We start from the raw sequence: 23405 nt of genomic DNA on the forward strand, positions 1-23405 counted from the left end.
GCATGGATCCAGACCAGCCTGCGCATCCGCGCAGTCTGGTCAGGATCCATCCTGTTCGCTAACAGTTTCTCCAATTCCAGTAGGCTTTAAAAGCGAACAGCATGGAGCCTGACCAGACTGCGCGGATGCGCAGGCTGGTCTGGATCCATGCTGGTCGCAAACCCACTATGTTGGTTTTCTCATGGCACGGCTCATTTAAGAATTAGTTTTTGGATTATGCTTTACTTCAAAATTATAAGAGTTGTAATCATAATAAATTTTATTATAATCACATCACTTCCATTTTAACTGAAATGAACACATAAGAACAAGTTCAGTTCAATAAATAGCAGGAGCTCATGTTAAAAACTGACAACAAAGAAACTGGAAAAATGCTGAGATTTATTCATTCACCGATGGGAAAGTAACCCGTACTTTTCAGACCAGGAAACACACGTTAGCTCAGAATTATTACGTGACCAGAAATGCACTTGCGGGCGCATCTGTTTTGAGGCACATTGATTATTTAAGGACATAAAATTCGTCCAGTCAGCTCATAGAATGTTGTTATGTAAAACACTATAAAATGTTTTGTGAAAGAAGTTTTATGGTGTTTGCATAACGCATATTATTAACCTAACTTTATAAAAGTGTGATATTTAATTTGCAAACAACTTTTGTAAGATAGAAAACCTCAGTCTCGTCTGCAAGCGCTTGATAATATGTTAGAAAACAGTTATAGACCTTTTTACACTGACCTATTTGCTTAGCAACGGGAAACAATTTTCGCGCATGCGCACTCTACATAGGGCAAAAAGACATGACTGCACAATATAAATTACGTTAGAGGCTGAACACCACTAAATCCAGCTGTTCTTTATTTCATATAAAATCCACTCACTTCATAACGGTGTTTCGACATTTTCTAGCATATCAGATTTTCAGAGACTTATATTCCCATAAAGAACTAGATCGCTACTTTAGAAAAACAAAAAGAAAAGGGGGTGTTAACTTTTATATAAGAAAACTACAGTTCGTTAAATACAACCCGCTGAATTTACTACTTTTCGCTTCTTTCAGTTTCTCTTTTCGTGACATTAAATTCTTACGCCGCCATTTTTATCTAGCATGCGATAGGAACATGCCGATTTCATTACAATGCAAAGTGATACATACTGAAACGCGGTAGGGTAAAAGTAAGCACGTTGCTGCCGAGAAAATGCACTAGGAAAGGAAAAAAGATTAGTACTATTTATATTTGGACTACTTGTGACTAGACCTGCGGAGGCTTACATTCTATTTGGTAGTGATCAGCCTATAAGAGAAAATTTTTGTCTGATTTTTCCATGAATTTGCATTCATTCTCAAGGTACACCTATTTCACAATGATTCTGCTTTGTTTTGGTGCAAAATATTGAGAAAATATAGAGAAATGACAATTCATTACAGGTCACCCCCATCCCCAAAAATATGCAAAATTTCGCCCTGTGCAAGCAATTTTCAATTAATTTTACCTTATTCGTGGAATTTACATTTACCATCCATTTTATCGTTACGATGTTTGTCATTTTCATTCAGAAACATGCTAATTTCAATATTATTTAGACAACTGAAGTTCTAAAATGCGAGAAAAGACATTTACTAGGTCCTAAAACGAACCAAAATAGTGCCACCTGGTCGAAAATTCGATCTAAATCCAAAAACACAAGAAATTTAAGCGTTTTCAGCCATTTGTTACCGTTTTACATCATAAAGAATAGATTAATGGCATTTCCAATCATTTTCGAGGGCTTTCAGAAAATAACATGTATTGCCCCTTATAGGCTGAACACCACTAAATCCAGCTGTTCTTTATTTCATATAAAATCCACTCACTTCATAACGGTGTTTCGACATTTTCTAGCATATCAGATTTTCAGAGACTTATATTCCCATAAAGAACTAGATCGCTACTTTAGAAAAACAAAAAGAAAAGGGGGTGTTAACTTTTATATAAGAAAACTACAGTTCGTTAAATACAACCCGCTGAATTTACTACTTTTCGCTTCTTTCAGTTTCTCTTTTCGTGACATTAAATTCTTACGCCGCCATTTTTATCTAGCATGCGATAGGAACATGCCGATTTCATTACAATGCAAAGTGATACATACTGAAACGCGGTAGGGTAAAAGTAAGCACGTTGCTGCCGAGAAAATGCACTAGGAAAGGAAAAAAGATTAATACTATTTATATTTGGACTACTTGTGACTAGACCTGCGGAGGCTTACATTCTATTTGGTAGTGATCAGCCTAGAGATATATTCTATTCTGGTCAATTCGATCAATAATGAATTTGTTTTACAGTAAATATCCGCCGAAAGACAAGGAAAATATATGTAGATGTTTGCAAACCCACAGGAGTTATAAAATAAATGGATTAATGGACTCTACAAATTAAGGTTAAGAAAAATTGATAAATAAAATGATATTTTCCATGAATTTATGAAGTAATAACAAAGATTTTGTTTTATTTTCCAACGTGATCTCCCATAACTTACCACATGTCGCAATTAGCTTACATGATACTTGAATTATAATTATAATTCAAAGTCGAAGTTGAAAATAAAATGTTCAGTTAATAAAGTTCAGCCTTTGGTTTGTATCCGATTATACTCAAACGGTGATCAATTCATTCAGTATTCAGAAAATAATAATAATAATCATCATTTTAAAATTATATTAGGTACTTTCCTTCAGTGTGTATAGTTATAGTCATTGATTTGATAAATATCTTACGAATTTAGATTTTTTTGTAACTACACTTTCATCTTTTTAAAAGCAATTGTCCATTAAAGTTCCAAAGTATATTCTCATAGATTTTGAAATACTAGATATCACGTGAAATGTTTCTTTTTTGGTTCACAAAACAGCTCCGCCACGTGATATATTAATCTGAGTGCGTTCTTTAATGGCATTGATGACCGAAGGCATTAATGTATATCACATTAAAGCCATTTTATTTGCTTCAGTAACTTTTATGGTCCGCTCTAATTAGGAGACACTCTCGAAATTAACTTACGGTCTTGATTACCCGGGTGACATATGTCTTATCATGTCAATTGCATAATAGTTACGCAATGATTTCCAGTATAATATCACTTTAAACAGCAACTTCAGTGGTATGGAGCCGCGACCCCAAAGTATGTAGATGTCATTTAAGGCGGAGAAAAATATATATTTTACAACTATATGAAGTTGTGGGGAAAATAGATATAATCAAATAAGTAAATTTTTACAGCTCTTTGATATAATGAAAAATATGAAATTTTTAAATGTAACGAACAAGTTTATATTTGTATGATGTGTAGAATATAGACTGGAATTGCATGTTCTTTTCTGACGAAAATAAGAATAAAGCAGTCGTTTCAGGTAAGGTATGATTAATTAACATACATATCTTTAATCAAAGTATACTGTTTAATAAATTACTTTGCAAAACAATTAGTAATATAATGATAATTTTATGTAGGTTTTCTTATCGTTGAGAGTTCTTTTGCCACACGTAAAGCGCGCATGCGCGTTAAAATCTTAAAATCGCGTTAAAAGTTATAATTTTTGGTCTATATAATCACTTATGATGATAAACAAGTGTGCAAAGTTTCAAAGTTATGCCTATTACAGATTTTGAGTAAACGGTGGAATTAAACAAAAATATTAACCAAGAAACTCAAATTTTCTTAGTACAAAAAGGACCATAATTTTGACAAAATACATATCTGAGTTATGGTTCTTAGCCTACAAAGTCACATAATGATGATAAAAAAGTGTGCAAAGTTTCAAAGCTGCAGCTCTGATACTTTTTGAGAAAAGGTAGACCTAAACAAAAACTTTAACCAACGCCGACACCGACGATCAAGTGAGGACAATACCTCATAGATTAAAAAAAAAACAACTCAGACGAGCTAAAAAGAATAATACTTTTGAAATGCCCAACATAACATCCAGCATTTATTTTCTTTTTTCGACTGGTTATAATGCATGAGCATAATAAAAATGTCTCATCATTGTTTCTACACTTGAAGAAGATGCCTTTTTTTACTGTTGATAATGAAATTCCACCCAGATTCTGAAAGGAAACAACATTAATCTACTGTAAGATGGAATGTAACAGAGAACGCTATGCTCGGATATTCTGTGTAACGTAATATGTTACAAAGCAATATTAAGGAGAAACACATGCTAATGAATCTACTTATACGTGTTAATAATACTGATTGGCTCGAATCCATACAACATGTACAACCCGTAATTGTATAACTGCGTTCTAGAACTGCAGCAGATGTCCATTGATAAAATATCAGAGTTTGTAAGAAACGGGAAAAGCGAATGCCCGACAGAGTAAAACCACTGATTGGTTGTTTCTTACATAAGCCAGAGGAATTGTTTCTTACATAAGCGCCGAATTTGAACATGGCTTGGATTGAACCAAAAAAAAAAAAAAAAAAAAAAAACAAAGAAAAAACACGGTTAGAGAAAGTGATCCAAAGCATATGACAAATCTGTCGACAGAAGAAATGAAAGCCGTCAAAGCTTATTAAGTGATAATTCAACCGATACACCTGAAAAATCATCATTTCATGGTGCGTAGACTGGTCATGACTTAGGTCCGCTAGACAATGCTACATACCAAATATCCTAGATCTGTGCATTGTGGTTCAAGACAAGATTTTTAAAGGTTTCTTATACAACTCTTTGTAAAACTAAGTTTGCCCCAGGGTGGGGCCAATTTCAACCCTAACCTTAACCCTAAACCCTAAACCCTAACCCTAGCCGTTACCCTAGAGCGGGCGGGATGATTCCGAATAGTGAATATAAAGTTCACAATTATTCTAGAATCCGTTGCTGCTTGTTTCTGTTCTTTAAAACAGTAGTCCTCAGTTGCTCACACACTCACACAATACCAAGATTATAAATCAAAGGTCTGAATGGCCTGAGTCGGCTAATGATTGATGTACTGACAGTATAGTCTACCAGTTTCAGTTTGTTTTTAGTTTTTTTCTTAAAATTTCATAACACAGCTCGATATTTACCCAAAATATTATATCCGGATACGATTACACTTTTCTCCAGTTTGAACAATATATTTTACAAATTGTGATGATACGAAGACATTTAGCAGCAATTGGCAGTATCTGACATTGAAGTTTACGGTTAAATTACCTCTTATTTAAATCTTTTCATAAAAAAGTTATTTCGTTTCGTGAAAGCAGACAAACATAGACGATCTACTTTCGATTTCAAAAACTACAAGAAAATACAATTTAATGTTTCGCCGATTTGTTTATTTCTCGAAAAATAAGAATTAAAATCATTTTTAATATCAGTAGTAACTAAACAAACCAGTAAGAGCTTCTTCTTCCGATAATTTATCCGTTTACTGACTGCAAAATTCAACCCACGCAAAGTTTATAGAAATCATACGATGCGTGTTTACGTTCAATGTGGGAGAATTAAGGCTGATCGGCTATGTTACCTAACGCATCCAGGCGATTCAGATTTTGTTTTTAAAAAAGCATTGTGTGCGTTTCTGTAATTTTATATACGTTTTTATACGCTTAGAAATTATTAGACATGCGTATTTGCATTATTTCTATACGTAATTTACGCTAATACGCATCTTATCTGGAGCCCTGTGGAACTATTTTTTGTCTTTCGCTGGATGTTACCAAAGCTTTGTAAGCCTGCGCAATTCTTAAAATGCACATTTATGCTTAATGAGTTACATTCGAGAATTGCACAATTACAAGTCATAAATATGACAGATTACATCGTATATTGGTCATAGCAAAGGGAATTGACACAACTTAACTTCATTCATGCAGTGAACTGTTTGAAGTTTGAGAAATCTAATGGAACTACATCCCTTCACTGTGTTATTTGGTCCATTTAGAGAATCGTTGGATAGCAAGGACTCGTCAAAAGGCTTTCAGCCTTTAGCCGACTCAAAAATAAATATGGAACTATATTTTTACACGTCCAGAATATTTGTATAATGCGGTCACATAGAAATAGAAGGAAAACTCAAACGATGTGAGGTTGAAACTTGGTAGTTGATTTAGAGCTATAGCCACTTGGTAAATCATATCATCATCACACAATCACATAAGCAGCATACCATCATCATTTTATCATATCATTACGCAATGATAAGTTCACCATCATAACAGGATCATCAAAAATTATCATTATGTCATCATCATTATCATCGTATCATCATATGATTGTCAAGATACGAGTTATATGACCCAGGGAAGTGCCTACGCCTTTAGTTTAAGAATGTTTTATTGCAAATGTAACACAAGATACATTCATACACATACAAACAGACATAACAACACAAGCAATAGGATATTGACGGAAGTATTGAAATACTTATCGAGTCAACCTCCTACGCCTGTAGTATCTTGAACGATGAAATGCGCCCTATCGCTAAGGTGACTATGTCTTAGACTAGCTGAAAACGAAGTAGAATGTCCTTTGTTAAAACGTATAGCTGGTGAGACCAAATATCTCGTTTATAAAATTTTCCTCTGGCTACCTTGCCTAAATGATTAGTGTACCAATGATTCTTAAATGATTTCAATTATGAGCTAGATAATTTTAGGGATCAGGCTAATCACTAAATGTTTCAAACTAACTATCTTCAATTAATAATAACTCTATACTTGACTGGTCTTTTTGTTGAAGTTCCCGTCAGACAATGTCTTTGAATCAACAACATACGAGTCCTATCAGACACATTGATACTCGGCCTCTGTCCTCTTAATTGAAGTTAAAACTCTATCTGAATGCCCTGACTCCTGGAATGCTCAGCGCCTATATGCTATCATATGTAGCATTCAAGTACCACATAGGTATATTTTTGGCTGTACTTCGCCAATAATGCTGAACCGTCTATAAGCTGGAACTATCCTACTATCTCAGTAGATAACTAAATTTACCCGTCCGCTTAGCTCAGTAGGTAGAGCGTTTGTCTACGGATCGCGGGGTCGTGATTTCGATCCTCGGGCGGGGCGTATGTTCTCAGTGGCTATTTGATAAACGACATTGTGTCTGAAATCATCAGTCCTCCACCTCTGATTCATGTGCGGAAGTTGGCAGTTACTTGCGGAGAACAGGTTTGTTCTGGTACAAAGTCCAGGAACACTGGTTAGGTTAACTGCCCGCCGTTACATGACTGAAATACTGTTGAAAAACGGCGTTAAACCCAAAACAAACAAACAAACAAACAAGATCACTTAATTCTGGGTCTCTGTCTCAGCTTTCCGACGCTCAGACTATATTTCCTTTCGTCTATAGCATTCAACTACCCTTAAGGTAAAACTTCTATGCGCTGGCCCTATAGCTCAAAACCTTGTTGAAATTCTGCAACTCTTCTTAGTCTATGAACTTCAAACGTTTTCTTTTCAATAATTTATCCGCCCTGACAGTGCAGTTGCAATATCTTCCTTATCAAGGTACTAGAATACATTATTAGTTGAATCCTTGATGTGTCTTCTTCAACCGCTGGATACCGAATGCTCTCTCTGTCATTCATCTACCTATTTATACATGTACCTCTGCAGACGTGCTATTTATAAAACTTGTTTCTGATTGGTCCAACTTTATACATAGTATTTTACAACGAGTACTTGCTCTAACAAATATCTGGTTCAATTTAACTATTGTATATGACATAATGTGTGATGCTGGGATCCAGCTATCAACATAATGAGCCCAAATCAGCCACAAATGACCCAAATCCTATCATTTACAGCAATTCAACAAAAGTTATAGCAATGCCATCATGAAAAGGGAGTCAAGCACTATCTGTGCTTATGTGTTACGTTATCAATATATCAGATATACAAATTATTCTGACAATGATACCATCATCATAATGATGATCATAATAAATCGATTTCATAGAAATAGAAATGTTGGTGTTAATAATCACCAGATTGAAGTTGTAGATACATTCAATAACCTTGGTGTGGTTTCCTAAAAAAAAATAGAAATTTTGCAACACGTAAAAAGCATATTGTTTAACAAGCACGAAAGGGTTTATTCAGCCTGTATAGAGAGATACGAAATTAAGATTTATCAATTGATTGTCAACTGAAAATTGATTCTACTATATAACCTATCTTGACTTACGGATGTGAAGTCTGGGGGTACTCAGATGTTAACTTGTTAGAAAAGGCGCATTCTGACTTTATGAAACACATATTACATATTAAACGAAGTACTCCTCACATTATGCTTTATGGTGACCTTGGTAGATACCCTATTTGTATAGCTATTAAAAGAGGATAATTGGATTTTTGTATAATATTATTACAAATAATGATAAACTATTGTGTTTATGTATAAATTTATGTATTCGGACTATATCCAAAACTATATCAAAAAATGTACAGTTGATTATCTTTGTAAAGTCTATTTTAGATGAATGTGGTTTAGGTTATGTATGGCTAAACCAAGGTTTCAGAGAGCTTTTGTTACTAGCTAAAATTGAAAAATGTCTTCAAGACCAGTATATGCAAATCTGGCAAAGCGAGGTTTTTGAATTAAATAAATGTTTAAATTACCGTATGTACAAAACCGAACATAAATTATATAAACATTATTTTGATGCATTATCACCATACTATGTTCAAAGTATTGTCAATTTTAGAATGTGTAACAACCATCTACCTGTTGAAAAGCCAAGATGGGCAGATATAGAATGTAATGAAAGAATTTGTAATGTTAGTACATTACGAGAAGTAGGTAACGAATTTCACTATTTATTTAAGGTATTGGACCCCTAATAATAATGTTTTAAAAATGGCATTTGCTTGGTATATTCTTAAAGTTGACCATGTTTCGCACCGTGTTGCAAATTTTAAACAACTTTTACCGTGCCGTTTTTTTGTAAATTTTGTATAATTTATGGAATTTCCTCAAGTTCAAATAAACACAAACTTCAATGTGATAGCCACTATCTAAAATGTTTGCAGAGAATTCATTACAGCATTAATTTTGATGAAAGAAACATCAAACTATTGTTAAACAATTATAAAACACAAAATTAAACTGTAAATATCTTTTTTTTCTTGGGTGCCTCAAGTAAACAGATTTAATGAGACAGAATTCTAACTCCAACATTGAAAACTTAAAGTCGAATCCTGTAGGTCTGTTTTGAATTTTGCTCACTTCATTCAAAAATAACCTTGGGGCATAAGTAAAACCTACCTGCATTTCTTCCACAATATGTAATCTAAAGAATGAAGGCAAAATAGAGAACTTTTACCGTATGTAACTCAGTATTTTTAAAGATGTTTAGCTCTTCCCCTCCTGATTCAGAGGTAAATTCACTTTGAACAGCAAGAAATCGCTTATAAAATGAAAATTTTCAAATTTTGTACAAAACATCCATAATAAGTCTTGAAAGGAGTAAAAACTTACTAGAAAAAAGGAAAATATGGGAAAAAAATCTGAGTCCCAGTGGGGCTTGAACCTATGCACACATGAAAACTGCAGTCAGAGTAGGTTTATGGTAGGAATTGAATACTCTTCAAAAAGGAGGTACTCTATCACGGGTCCAATACCTTAAATGTACTCATTTTAATCAGTAACGCAGAAAGCTAATCTCTGAACAGTATCGAAGAAATATTGATTGTATAAGTTTTGACTCGTTGATGAATGAAAAGGACGTAAATACTCTTTACAAGTTAAGCAATAACATCAGCATTATCGTTTATTGTAAATCATAATGAAATACATTTGCGTAACGTGATAATTAGCAATCAGGCATGCGCACAGAGCTTGCATTTTGAAGAAATAATTATGCAGACGCCGAAAACCAATGTTTTTATTTGTGTTACAGAATATTTTTGATGTTAAATAAAAAAAGTATATACATAACTTTTCTGCATTTTCTCGTCTCGAAAACGATTCGCTCTTCACAGTGCCGTCTGACCAATCTAACAGCTGAAATTCAATACCACGAGGAAGCCATTAAACAGTATTTTTCTGTCGAACTCGAACGGACGGATTTAGTAAGCACAGTGGGTCGAGGGCATTAGAGAAATTACAAATACATTCGTGTAGATTTATGCAATTACCGTCTTAAACCTGAATGCGACTGGCTTTGTATGTCAGCAGACAAGACATTCATGTAGAATTGAAAACAAATTGTTGAACTATTGTCACCAAAAATAACACAGTATAACTTTACAATATTTTTACAATTTCAACAAGAAGAACATGAATGCGTCAATCTAAAATGGACAATTAATGCAACAGGGCTTTAACAAATTGTATTTGCTGAAAAATGTTTTCATTATACATGTATTTACAAGCACCTGTCACAATTGTATTTGCTGTAAAATGTTTTCATTATACATGTATTTACAAGCAACTGCCACAGATTTTCAAATCCTCTTGTCCATATATTATACAAAAAGACATAGGTCACTGAAGGGAAAAACATGTCTTACCTGTCCTCAGTATTGGAACAAGACTTACAGCTCATTACAGTGTCATTTACAAGAATTTATACAGTAATAAGAAAAAGGGAAAACCATGTTTCTGTCTTCATATTTATTCTATACCCTGTAATGTGCAGTTACAGGGTTTTATACCCTCTTAAGGTGAAGTGCGACCTTTAATTTTTTTTTAGATAGATCTATGAAAAATTAACGGAAGAAAATTGAGAATCTTTCTGATTTATTCCAGTTTTCCGTTTGGCTCTTATTTAAGCCACATTTGTTTGGTGCGCTGTCAAACTTGGCCACTAACGGCACTTTTTGGGCGTCTTTTCTTGGCGTCATTTTCATTGTTTCTGTAAGGTTTTCAGCATATCCCTGTTTTAGCTGGAAGCAGTATCCCTGTTTTAGCTGGAAGCGGACGCGAATGAAATTTATATATTTCTAAAAGATTTAAAATTTCCTTTCCTGTGTTATAAATTTCGTGAATGATGTATGACGTACCTTAAGATTATGACACATTAAAGCATCAGACTTAAACAAAGCGTAACGTAGAGTTTAGCTGGAAAATTGTCCGTTTTTCGAGTATAACATTTTTTCGGGTCGAGGAATTTTGTTTAAATTTCAATCATTAATGCGCAAATATACCTTCGTTTGAATATCATAATACTGTATGCCACCGAATTCGTTTTTTCAGTACCACCTATTTTGTTTCCCCACCCCCGACCTGAAATGCGACGTTATTTTGTGGTATTTTCAAAGTTACGCTAATGTTTCGGACGATTTGGGAAAACTTGTACTATGGAACCAGTTTTCGAAATTTTATCGTAAAAATATACGTTCAATGAAGGCATATACTGAAATATAAAAAAACTTCACATATACAGTAAATAGAATCATAAATGAAAAATGAAGTAAACACAATGCTATTTGGTGGTATTTTAAGATTACGCTAATAGTTTCGGACGATTTCGGAAAATTCGTACTATGGAGCTTATTGTCGACATGATTTCGTTAAGTTATACGCTTAATGTTAGCATATACTGAAATATAAGATTCGAATTATAATAGAAAGATGAAGCCCCGGCTAGTTATGAGCTGTGAACTTTCGGGGTTTTTTTTATTATTATAATTAACTTAGTAAGCATTCGAGTTTAATGTGTGATTATGATTGAATTACTCCTGTCAGAAAGCGCATCATATGAAGAAAAAATCATTTTCAACTTCATAAGAAATTTGATTTAAACGTGGGATTTACGGTGTTCCGTTAGGGCCAGCGCCTACTCCCTGTAAATGGGAAGCACGAAGGTACGACGGTATGATGTCTAAGCGCGACAGTACGATGGCGAAAACAACGACAGTACGATGGCGAAAACAACGACAGTACGATGGTGACAGTCTGATGACTACTTTTCGGACTCAACTGTCGTGCTTCACCATCGTAGTGTCGTGGTCCGCGATTCACCATCGTAATATCACCATCCTAGTGTTGCGGTTTACCATATCGTACTGCCGAGTTTTCGCAAGTGTATTTTTTATGATGTTAAACTGCCAACAAATATTTTTAACGTTCCATGGCTTGCAATAAGAGCTAATTAAAAATATTTTCTTACAAAATAATTAATAACAATAACATGCATTATTATTCATTTTCTAGCTGAGAGGTTAATTTTGAATACAATATTGTTTAGAAATAACATTCGGTCGGGTGGTATTCGTTTGAATTACACCCTACCGGTTGATATTTTTTTTAAACCTCATGAAAACAGTAGACCAACGGAGACTTTTCTTGAACAGTACAAATGTAATGCAAATAAGGTATTTTATATAAACAGAAAAAGAGGGTGAAGCGCGACAGTGCGATTGCAAAGCTCGACAGTTCGATGGTGAAACTGCGATGGAGTAGCGTGACAGAGCGATGGCGACGCGTGTCAGTAGCATGGTGACACTACGATGGAGAAGCGTGACAGAGCTATGGCAACGCGTGACAGTTCGATGGTAACACTACGATGGAGAAGCATGACAGAACGATGGCGAAGTATGACAGTACGATAGTGAAGCGCGACAGTGCGATGGCGAAGCACGACAGTGCAATGGTGATACTACATTGGTTAAGCGTGACAGTGCGATGGTGACATTAAAATGGTGAATAGTTGAGTGTTGCTTTTCAAACCTTGCCGCTTGATACACTATGCATCTTCGACATCATAGTGGGCATGATATGTCTCCTGCAAGAACTCTAGTACAACATAGTCGGTACTGTTTAATAATTTTCTCTTATACGTTTTCTTTCTAATATGCAATAGAAGAAACGTTATATCAAGTCAGCAATCGAGCTCGAGTTACAAACAGAAAAACAGTGATGAAAAATATAGATTATTTCTTTAAACTAAAAAAGAATAAGTAAACAAACTCCGTTAACAGTAAAAATTCTTGTGGATAATTCTTTACCTTTCATACATATAGCAATAATCCGACATCTAAGGCGCACAGTTATGATATTTTACATTGATATCGTCCATGGATGTACGGTCTCGTTGTCCTTTAGAACATTTTGAAATGGTAACATATATGAGTCCATTATAACACATATTCACATCAAATAATAATAATTAAGATAATACAAAATTTTAATGATGGTTTTTTTTTATATAGAAGTAATTCCATTAAAATTACGTATCAAAATCAAATGCTTATAAAGTTTATTATAATTGAAGTAAAAACCAAAAGTTCGCAGCTCAAAACTAGCCGGGACTACTTTTTTCTATTATTATTCGATTTACTGTACATGTGTTATTTCTTATATTTCAGAATATGCTTTCATTGAACATATATTTTTACGACAAAATTTCGAAAACTGGTTACATAGTCCAAAATCGTCCGAAATTTTAGCGCAATTTTAAAAATACAACCAAATAACGTCGCATTTAGTTTAAACATATTTATTCCCAAGAGTACATAACATAGATTTGTATATTTACAACAACAAGTTTACATGATACTAAGGAAAGGATAAGAATTAAAAAAATGTCTTATAGAATTCTTCTTCTTAGGCGGACAATAAAGTTTGTAAACACAAAAGAGCATTATATCATATTATGCTCGTAGTGGGAATAGGTCGTGATACAAGTATCTGTATAGTGTAAAATGATAATTGAAAATAGAACCACGTTAAGTACTAAAGACTAAAGTAATCAGAAAGAGGAAAGGCAGAGAAAGGTAGAGGGGAGTATTGTCTCGGAATGAAAGGAAAGGCAGATATGTAATTCTGAACATGCGTGAATATTATGGTTTTATCCTGGTCTGAAAGGAATGGGTTTCCAAAGAGCAATGTGTTGAGATCAATCTCATAGTTTTGTAGATTAAGTAGTAAGACGTTACGGCAAGCACTGTATAATCTACAATCGAAAAGGAAATGAAAGTTTGATTCAATTTTTCCACACGTGCATAAAGGAGACGGAGAAATGTTTTTCATAAAGAGGTGATGGTTGAGGGAACTGCAATTAGTGCGAAGTCGTGTGTGAAGAATTTGGAGTTTTCTGCTACCAACGTAATAATACTGTGGCGTTTTCGTTTTGTTCTTGCAAATTTGACTTTTAAAGGCTGACAAAGTTGAGCAGTTGCGAACGTCTGCTGGTTGTTGGTTCCAATCACGAATGACTGAAGTTAAAAAGGAGTTGTAATATAAAGCTGATTTGGCATGTATATTATGTATGTCATCAGAGTTTCTTAGTGAGTATCGTGGGTTACCAGCGTCGGGAATCAAAGATGAGAGATAATCGGGTGTTTGATTTGACTGCCTTTTATAGAATATAACGAGCTTGTGCTTATATCTTCTTTCCGATAGGGGTTCCCAATTAATTTCCGGGTGTAGATTTTCCAAAGAGATGAGTTTTGTTGTCCCAGAAGCAATACGTGCACACTCGTTTTGAATTTTGTCAAGTTGATCGAACTCTTACTGGGCACAACTGCTCCAAACAACATCAGCATACTCTAATATTGGCCGAATAAAAGATGTATAAATAACTTCTAGGGATTTACGGTCTAGTGAGTAATTTACGCATGATGTTACCACATTTCCATGCTTTGTCTGTGATATAGTCGATATGTTTATGCCATGTACAATCACTAGAAAGAAAAACACCAAGGTGTTTATGCTCAAGGACCCCAGGTATTTCTTGGTTGAACATATGTAGAGGCGGATGTTGCGGACGGTTACGTTTTCTGGTTACAAGAAGAGATTCAGATTTAGATGGATTGAATGTTACTAACCATTTGTTGGCCCAGGACGAGATTGTCTGGATATCTGACTGGAGAAGAGTTGCGGCTGAATCAGGCTGTTCTACTATTACATAGAGGCTAGTGTCATCTGCGAAGAGATTTATACAAGATTGTATTTCATGTACAATATCATTAATAAAGATAAGAAATAGCAGAGGTCCCAAGATTGACCCCTGGGGAACTCCTGCTTTAATGTGAGCCCATGATGACTGAGTGCCAGGAAGTATAACCCGTTGACGCCTATCTGATAGATAACTTTGAAACCAAGAGAGCAAGGGTCCAGTAATACCTGCATATTCTAGTTTGGATAAAAGACCTTTGTGCCATACTTTGTCAAAGGCTTTACTTATGACAAAGAAAACGACACGAACTTCCAGCCCATCATCAAGAGCTTTGCAAAGTGTTTCGTAAATGAGGACCAGTGGATTGACAGTAGAGTCACCAGGAATGAAACCGGACTGAGCTGTAGTTAGAAAGTTGATATCTTGAAGATGATTAAAGACGTGCTTAAAAACCAGACGTTCGAACACCTTTTCAGTTGTGTTTAAAAGAGAGATTGGCCGATAATTGCTTGGAAGTGATGCATCGCCTTTCTTCTGAATAGCAGTTACATGGGCCTCTTTCCAAGCTGACGGCAGTGTACAAGATTGTAAAGATGCATTGAATAATTTACAAAGAGGGAAGGAGAGCTCATGTGAAATTTCTCGTAGGAGTATGTTACTGATACTATCTGGTCCAGCTTCTTTGTCAACTTGTAATGATTTGAGGACATCTTCAACTTCGACTGGGTATAGAATTAGATCAGATAGAAAAGACAAGGAGTTGGGAGGGCCAAGGTCAGGTGCTTCTCTATTGTCGTCGTCAATATTTGTTTGTTGAACAAAGTAGCCGTTAAGAAGATTAGCCTTATCAAGGTCAGAGTATGCTGTTTGGGTGGTGTTAAGGTCTTGAAGAGGGGGAATGTTTATCTTATTTGGTTTAGAAATAAAGGATTTAAGATTTTTCCACCAATCCTTGGACGATAGAGAACCGCGTTTGAGTTTGTCAGAAAGTTTAAGAAAATAATTTGATTTGGCCTCGCGTATTATTAGGATGGTTTCGTTTCGAACTGTTCAACATTTTTGCCAGTAGTGTTGTGCTGATGTTATTCTGGCCTTTCTGTATAAACGTTTGCGTTTACGTATATTTCTTCGAATGTCATTTGTCATCAAAGGTACATCAAGGGGTCTTACTTTAATAGTCTTGTTAGGAATGTTTTGTTTTGCAAGGTCAGATATAGTTGTTATTACTTTATTGGCATATGTGTTGATATCGACATCAATGTAGTTATCCCATGGATGATTTTTAACAGCATCTCTCAAACTATCATAGTCACCGCGGTCGTATTCCCAAATAAGTCTGTCAAAGCAGTGGCGTTTTGGTTTTTGAAATTTAAGAAGTCCAAATACAGGAGTGTGATATCTTTGTTCTTGGTCAAGAAAGTGTTCACCAACACCAGAATAGAGAACGTTGTTCTTGTCTGAAACAAAAATAAGATCAATCAAAGATTCGGAGTGTTCGGTAAAATGAGTTGGCTGATCAATTAGTTGCTCAAGATTAAATTGTTGTGTGATTGAAGTAATTTTACGATTTGTTATCGGACTGAGTAGATTGTAGTTGAAGTCACCGGTTATTATGACATCAGATATATTTGTATCAATTGCAAGACCGATAGAATCCTCAACAAGATTGTTGTAAATAGTATCAGAATTTGGAGGACGATAAAACACTCCGAAGAGAATATGTCTGTTACTGTATAACGTTATTTCCACCCATATACATTCCAAACGATTCAACTCTTAATCAAGCCTCCTTTGATAGTGAAGACTGTCTTTAATATACAAGATAACACCGCCGTGGGTATCACCCACCTGATCTCTGCGTTCAGGCGTATGAAAAGATGATAATAGCAGGTCTTCTGTAGGAACAGAATTGTTAAGCACAGTTTCTGAAAAGGCGAGAATGTCAAAGTCGCATAGTTCTGTGTAAAGGATATCAAGTTTGTGCTGTATACTTTGAACATTGAGGTGGATAAAAGAGAGATGATTTGGAATGTTTATCATTACTGTTGACGTGGAAGACACCGATGAGTAAGAGGAACTTTGACCTGGATTTGAGTGAACATCTCCAGCAGTTAGCAGAAGTAGAGATAACCATGTGTAGAAGTTTACTACAAACAAAACCTTGAGAAGGAATTGTGTAAAACGAAGGTTAGTATAAAAGTTCGTGAGTGAGAAAGAATTTTCAGGTAAACTACAAAAATGCATCAAAAACAAGATATGCATAAACATTGGGAAGCGCCCTTGGAATCTATATGAATGCATGACGGCTTCTTTTGAGATTTTGTTATTCACATAACTAATTAATTACCAGTCCAAACAGTAGGAAGACTTGAGAAGCCGCCACAAGCATTACAACTAAACCAGGAATACTATGATGCGTGAGAAGGAATTGCCAGCAAGTTTTGGGCTGTGAAAACGAGACAGGTGTGATCGTGATGGAATAGAGAAAATATAGTGAGAAAGAAAAACAGAAAAGCATTGGTATCAAATAGATGAAGGGATTTTACGAGGGACAGATTCAACAAAATTACATTAAAAAGTTCATTTGACAATGTTTTAAATAAATGAATACGGACAGATGTGGCGTTACCGTAATGATTTACGGTTCATGTTAAGTTATGAAGTGATGAATATTCCTTACATTTGGTAAAATACGTGAGGTTACACAGTAGTTCAAAAATGTGATAATGATTCAAGTAATATACAACTATGAAGGCTGCAAACGTAAATAGAAATAACTTATCATTTGATGTTAGTGCACAATGTTGTGCTGAGATAGTTGCAACTGATAAGAAAAAGGTCTAGAGCGGGAAGACAAAATAAATCAAAAGCGGATATAGTAATGCCTTCCGAGGAGAATTCTAAGGACTCGTAAATAGTTACATAAACAAAAGGAGAAAATGCTATACATTCCTAGAACAGATCTAAAATTTGTACTACTTTGTTTAGGAAGGGAGGTAAATCAGACACAAACTATTAATCAACAAAAATACAAGATACACAAAACAATAGCTACTACGTGACACGGTATTTTATCACTGAAATGACAAATAAAGCCTGGTATGTGTACATATTATGCTAGCATATACATGTGTACGATATGACAGTATACTGTACTTTAATTGGTAATAAGTTCATCGAATTTACACAAAAAATAGTTACTAGAAGAATTCTAAGGACTCGTAAATAGTTACATAGACAAACAGAGAAAATGCTGTACATTTCTAGAACAGATCTAAAAGTTGTACTACTTTGTTTAAGAAGGGTGGTAAATCAGACACAAACGATTAATCAACAAAAATACAAGGTACACAAAACAATAGCTACTACGTGACACGGTACTTTATCACTGAAATGACAAATAAAGCCTGGTATGTATACATATTTTGCTAGGATATACATGTGTACGCTAAGACATTATACTGTACTTTACTTGGTGAAAAAAAAATCATCGATGATTACGCTTGAACTATGTACAATTATTTACTATTCGGAAATTGACAGCAAGGAATGTAATAACCACAGTGGTCAACTCAAACTCAAAATCGTAAATATAAATCACAGAAAACTTGTATTCAGTAATGCGACACGTACATATTTCTGTTATTATTAAAGGCCTAGATTCACTACTATATAAGTGTATCCCCACCCCCCAAATCCATTATACAACTCGCATCAGAGCATGAAGATGTGTGCAGTGGAGTTGAAAGAAATTAATTTTTCTTCAGTGAATGTGGAATGATATAATACAGTATTAATTATTATTTTGATATAATATAGATGATAATAAGTATTTCTTTAATGTTATAATAATGATAATAATAATAATAAAATAATAATAATAATAATAATTATTATTATTATATTACATAAGGGATGATTAAAGATACAGTAATAGTATTGACAAGTATAGTGAAAACTTCAGGAGTTCTTTGTGCTGACAAACAATATTTTTCTGATTGGAAACATGGGTTTCTTGTATTCATGTAATCAACATTATTTGAACTTAAAATTATTGTGTTCCATCTATACTAAATTTTCATTTTCAGTATGTTGCCAAAAGTGACTTTTTTGTCATGCTTCGCTTTGTAACTTTGAAATGAACATACTGTTTTCAGGTTTTAGACAAATGTTATTTACAGTATTCTGCAAGCTTTAGATGAGTGAAAGTCACAATTTTCTGAAATATCACAATTCTCCAGACAGACTTTGAAAAAATAAAAACTTGCATATTTCTTAAAGTAAGTTTATCATTATTTCATTATTGTGAAAATAAGTTTCTGCTTATCTTATTATTGTGTTTGATCAACAAATATTTTTCTTTACATAGAAATGCCAAAAAACTAGTATAACTTTAAAAGTTATCAATTATATATCAATTTAAGATAAATTACATTGTTTCCCCTTCTCATAATTGATACACTTGTAAGGTAGACTGACTCTCCAATAAACATTGACCCTTGTTAATTGGAACCATACTGTGATGGTCATTAGCCCCAAACTGTGCTGGTGAAGATCGAAATCCCTTGGCCCACTGCCAAAATCTAGACCTTTAAGCAAATGTATAGAAAATGCTCATTAACTGAAACCGCCGATTGTGAAATAATATGCGAATACTATATGGCATGCCGGGTCGTACAAATGTATAGATTGAAATACTCATTTGTTGAAACCGAAGATCGTGTAATAACATACGATTATTGAATGTCGACCTAGAGGCCAAATGCGTCAACTGTTAATCGACAAATCCTGGAACAAATACTTAATAGATAAGAATACAAATTAATTCTCGTATTATATTTTAGATATTGTCATAGTGCTGGTCAAGTGGCACATGCAAAATGCCGGTTATTGGTATACCGAGTTATTTTATAAGAGCTAAATTTGTTATTTATGATGCAATATAGCAAAATAATATCATACGAATACTAAGTGGCATACTGGTCATACAAATGTAAAGGAATACTCATTAAATGAAACCGAAGATTGTGTAATAACATACAATTACTGAAACGCATACCGGCCAACAGATAAGACTATCCCCCTAGAGACCAAGTGCTTTGACTATTTACCGACAAATCCCGGAACAGATACTTAATACATGAAATCACAAGTTAATCCTCGTATTATATTTTAGATTTTGACATAGGACAGGTTGGATGTAACATTATAACATATGGATGTTTTTGTCCCGTCAGCCGTTGGATGACATGTTATACAGTATTACGACTTTTCCAAAAAAATCCAACCAATGGTGGTACACGCAATTTCGCAGTTTTGATAAAATATATCTTAGTGACCGTCATATATAAACCAGCTGATCTATCTATTTATAGTTGGGAGAATTGGATATATATGTGTGATGCACGGGTAAAGCGTGATGTTGTGGGATGTCATTGACGGATTACGTGACAATACTATAGTAACGGTATGTCGTTTGCAAAGCAAACACAATTGAGTAATCGGTACCGGTCATATTTCAATTCATTCACAACTTTTCAACCCAAAGGGTTAAGTGTTGATAATCATGGATAGGTATGTTTACATTATCTTATTAACTGTTTACTGAATATTTTTGAGCTAGTTCATGTGAATAAATCAAAGAGCATCAGTTAGTTATTATAATGCATGGACAATACTGTACAAAATTCATCAAGCTATGATACGTTGTCATTAATAGAATAACAAGTCTATATATAAAAAACTACGTCTTAAATTAAACATTACTTGGGCGACTATATTGTACTTGCGCTAAAGACTAAATTTCAAAAAGCATAACGTTATACGTTTCTTTTTGTAGAATTATGAGGTTTTATCGTAATTCCACCTTTATGACTAGACAAAAAATCTATATAAAAATACGTCTTAAATTAAACATTACTTAGGCGACTATGTTGTACTTGCACTAAAAATAAATTACAAAACGTCGCATTTCAGCTCGGGGTAGGGGAAACAAAATCGGTGGTACTGAAAAAACGAATTCGGTGACATACAATTTCTTGTTATTCAAACGCAAGTAAATATATTTGCGCATTAATGATTGAAATTTAAACAAAATTCCTTGACCCGAAAAAATGTTATACTCGAAAAACGGACAATTTTCCAGCTAAACTCTACGTTACGCTTTGTATAAATCTGATGCTTTAATGCGTCATAATCTTAAGGTACGTCATACATCATTCACGAAATTTATAACACAGGAAAGGAAATTTTAAATCTTTTAAAAATATATAAATTTCATTCGCGTCCGCTTCCTGCTAAAACAGGGATATGCTGAAAACCTTACAGAAACAATGAAAATGACGCCAAAAATGACGCCCAAAAAGTCCCGTTTGTGGCCAAGTTTTACAGCGCACCAAACAAATGTGGCTTACATAAGAGTCAAACGGAAAACTGGAATAAATCAGAAATATCCTCAATTTTCTTCCGTTAATTTTTCATAGATCTATCTAAAAAAAATTTAAAGGTCGCACTCCATCTTAACCATACTGATTAATATAAAAGGTCATAAAACAAATCATTATTTACAAAATTCTGTGACAAGGTTCTGAAGAAAAAGGGAATACATTATAAAATGCAGTAAAGGTTTTGGCTATAGGAGTTCAACGTTAACTTTAAGCTTGAGTAAAATAAGATAGAGGGGTGGGACATTTTGTTCCCCTTAGTGACATATTCATTTCTGTTGTTCTAAGTACCGGAAGTTACGTCATATCCTGCTGATTTATATAGTGGATCATGATCCTCCGTGTCACAGCTGTTTAAAACATAAATTATGTCAAACAAAATTAGTTTCAACTAATATGTTCCTGGGTAAAATATATTCATAGATGATATTAGACATGTGCACTTACACGAAATTCTTCATCATGGTGGCACTCTTACTTGAAAAGGAGCCCATGTTATGTCTATGATTTAATTCTCAGCAAACACTGCTAGCAAAACAATACCCAAATAAACGGAAAAGTACGTGAACATCGTTCGTTTACCGTCAGATTTTTCGGCTTTAGTAAACGCTTCGTAATCGGCAACACAAATGTTAAATCCATTTTCGTCATTTCTGGCAACATGTACATTTGTCATTTCGCTTTTATTTGCGATTGTACTATACTCTTCCGGGGAGAGCATTATCTTAGGACAGTTCTCAAACTTTGATGGAAGTAGATATGGGCATCTGCTGCTGAAGTCGTACATCGTATCAAGATATCTTGTAAGATTTCTGTATTTTTCTTGGGACCAAATGTATTCTATATAGAATGGAACATCTTTTACGACAAGGGTTGTGTTCTTCTTCCCATTTTTGTTCTCCTCCAATTGTGTAGCGGTTAACAACACTTTCTCCCGTTGACAGTTTGGTGCAGTTGTAAAAACAATTTCAAGATAGAGCTTTGCAATTGAACTATTAACGGCACGAGCTTCGCTCTCGACTGAGGCGCTACATATTCTGCAACCATTAAGTCTGAACTTTGATTGCATTTTTTTTAGCAAAACTCTTGAGAACTTGGGTATTTCGTCATTTTTCAACGTCAGTGGTAACATTGGGATAAGTTTAAAGAGAAATCCGTAGTTAAGTTTACTAGACCCTACGACAGAAACGCATCTTCCATGCATAGGCACTTCAAAACGCGGACAACGTATTCGTACACACTCACCCTGAAATAAATTATGATAAATTTGTTGATTAAGACAGCCATAATTCGATTTCGTTTAAATTATACTTTACTGAGTGGCGTATAAAATATTCTTGCTTTATTTTTCAATAAAATATTTATCGCCGACGAAAGTTATAATTATTTTAACAAATTTGAATGTTCAAAGAAGACAGCACTGGACAGTTATCGGCTTAAGTACTGCAAACACTATTCGTGACATTGCTAATTGCATATGTATGGCAGGTTTAGTAATGCCTGAATATGGTCATACCTTTAAGGTAACATTTTATGACATTCTTCAGTTGTCGTATATTCTGTTACAGATATATTTAAAGGAGAAAGGATATATTACATACAGTTAGATCAGAAATGAACGCTTAATTTCTTCCTTTTTTCTTTCTTTCTTTTTTTTTTTTTTTTTTCTTTTTTTGTTTCTTTTTTTTATAGAATCTTGTAGTTATCTCCCTTAGATACGCGGAATGTTTCTTTTGATTCAATGAAATGTTTAGTTTAGCGTATACGTATAAAAGATATTTGGATATTTTAACTACATGAAACAAAGGGTAAATTTTAAAGAAACGTGTAGCTTTGTATTTGTCTATGTTCGAGCTATCGTTAAGAGGAGGTAGGCAAACGGAGATAATAGTAAATTTTACAAACTTGCATTTCTAACGAATTTCGGCAAAGTATATACTTTTCAATGCAAAACTTGGACAAATATAATTAATAGTATAGCAGTACTAGTTAATATAGACAATAGTTCTTATGCCATTCAATAAGTAAATGCTGTTTATTATATTTTATTAAAATGCTTAAGTAACGCTATCTTGGCTGGGCAATGAGGATAGAAAAGTCAAATTGGTATTAAATGAATTAAGTTGTCAAAATTTCTTACTGCTCTAACT

General features: G+C 34.2%; 1 protein-coding gene across 1 annotated transcript in view; it reads left to right on the forward strand.

Moving 5' to 3' along the window:
- The window catches only part of LOC123524392 (cerebellin-1-like), a 64536-nt gene that overhangs the window by 719 nt on the left and 40412 nt on the right, over nucleotides 1–23405 (forward strand). The window lies entirely within an intron of this gene.

Source organism: Mercenaria mercenaria, chromosome 3 (assembly GCF_021730395.1).
Source record: "Mercenaria mercenaria strain notata chromosome 3, MADL_Memer_1, whole genome shotgun sequence".
NCBI classification, from domain to species: domain Eukaryota; kingdom Metazoa; phylum Mollusca; class Bivalvia; order Venerida; family Veneridae; genus Mercenaria; species Mercenaria mercenaria.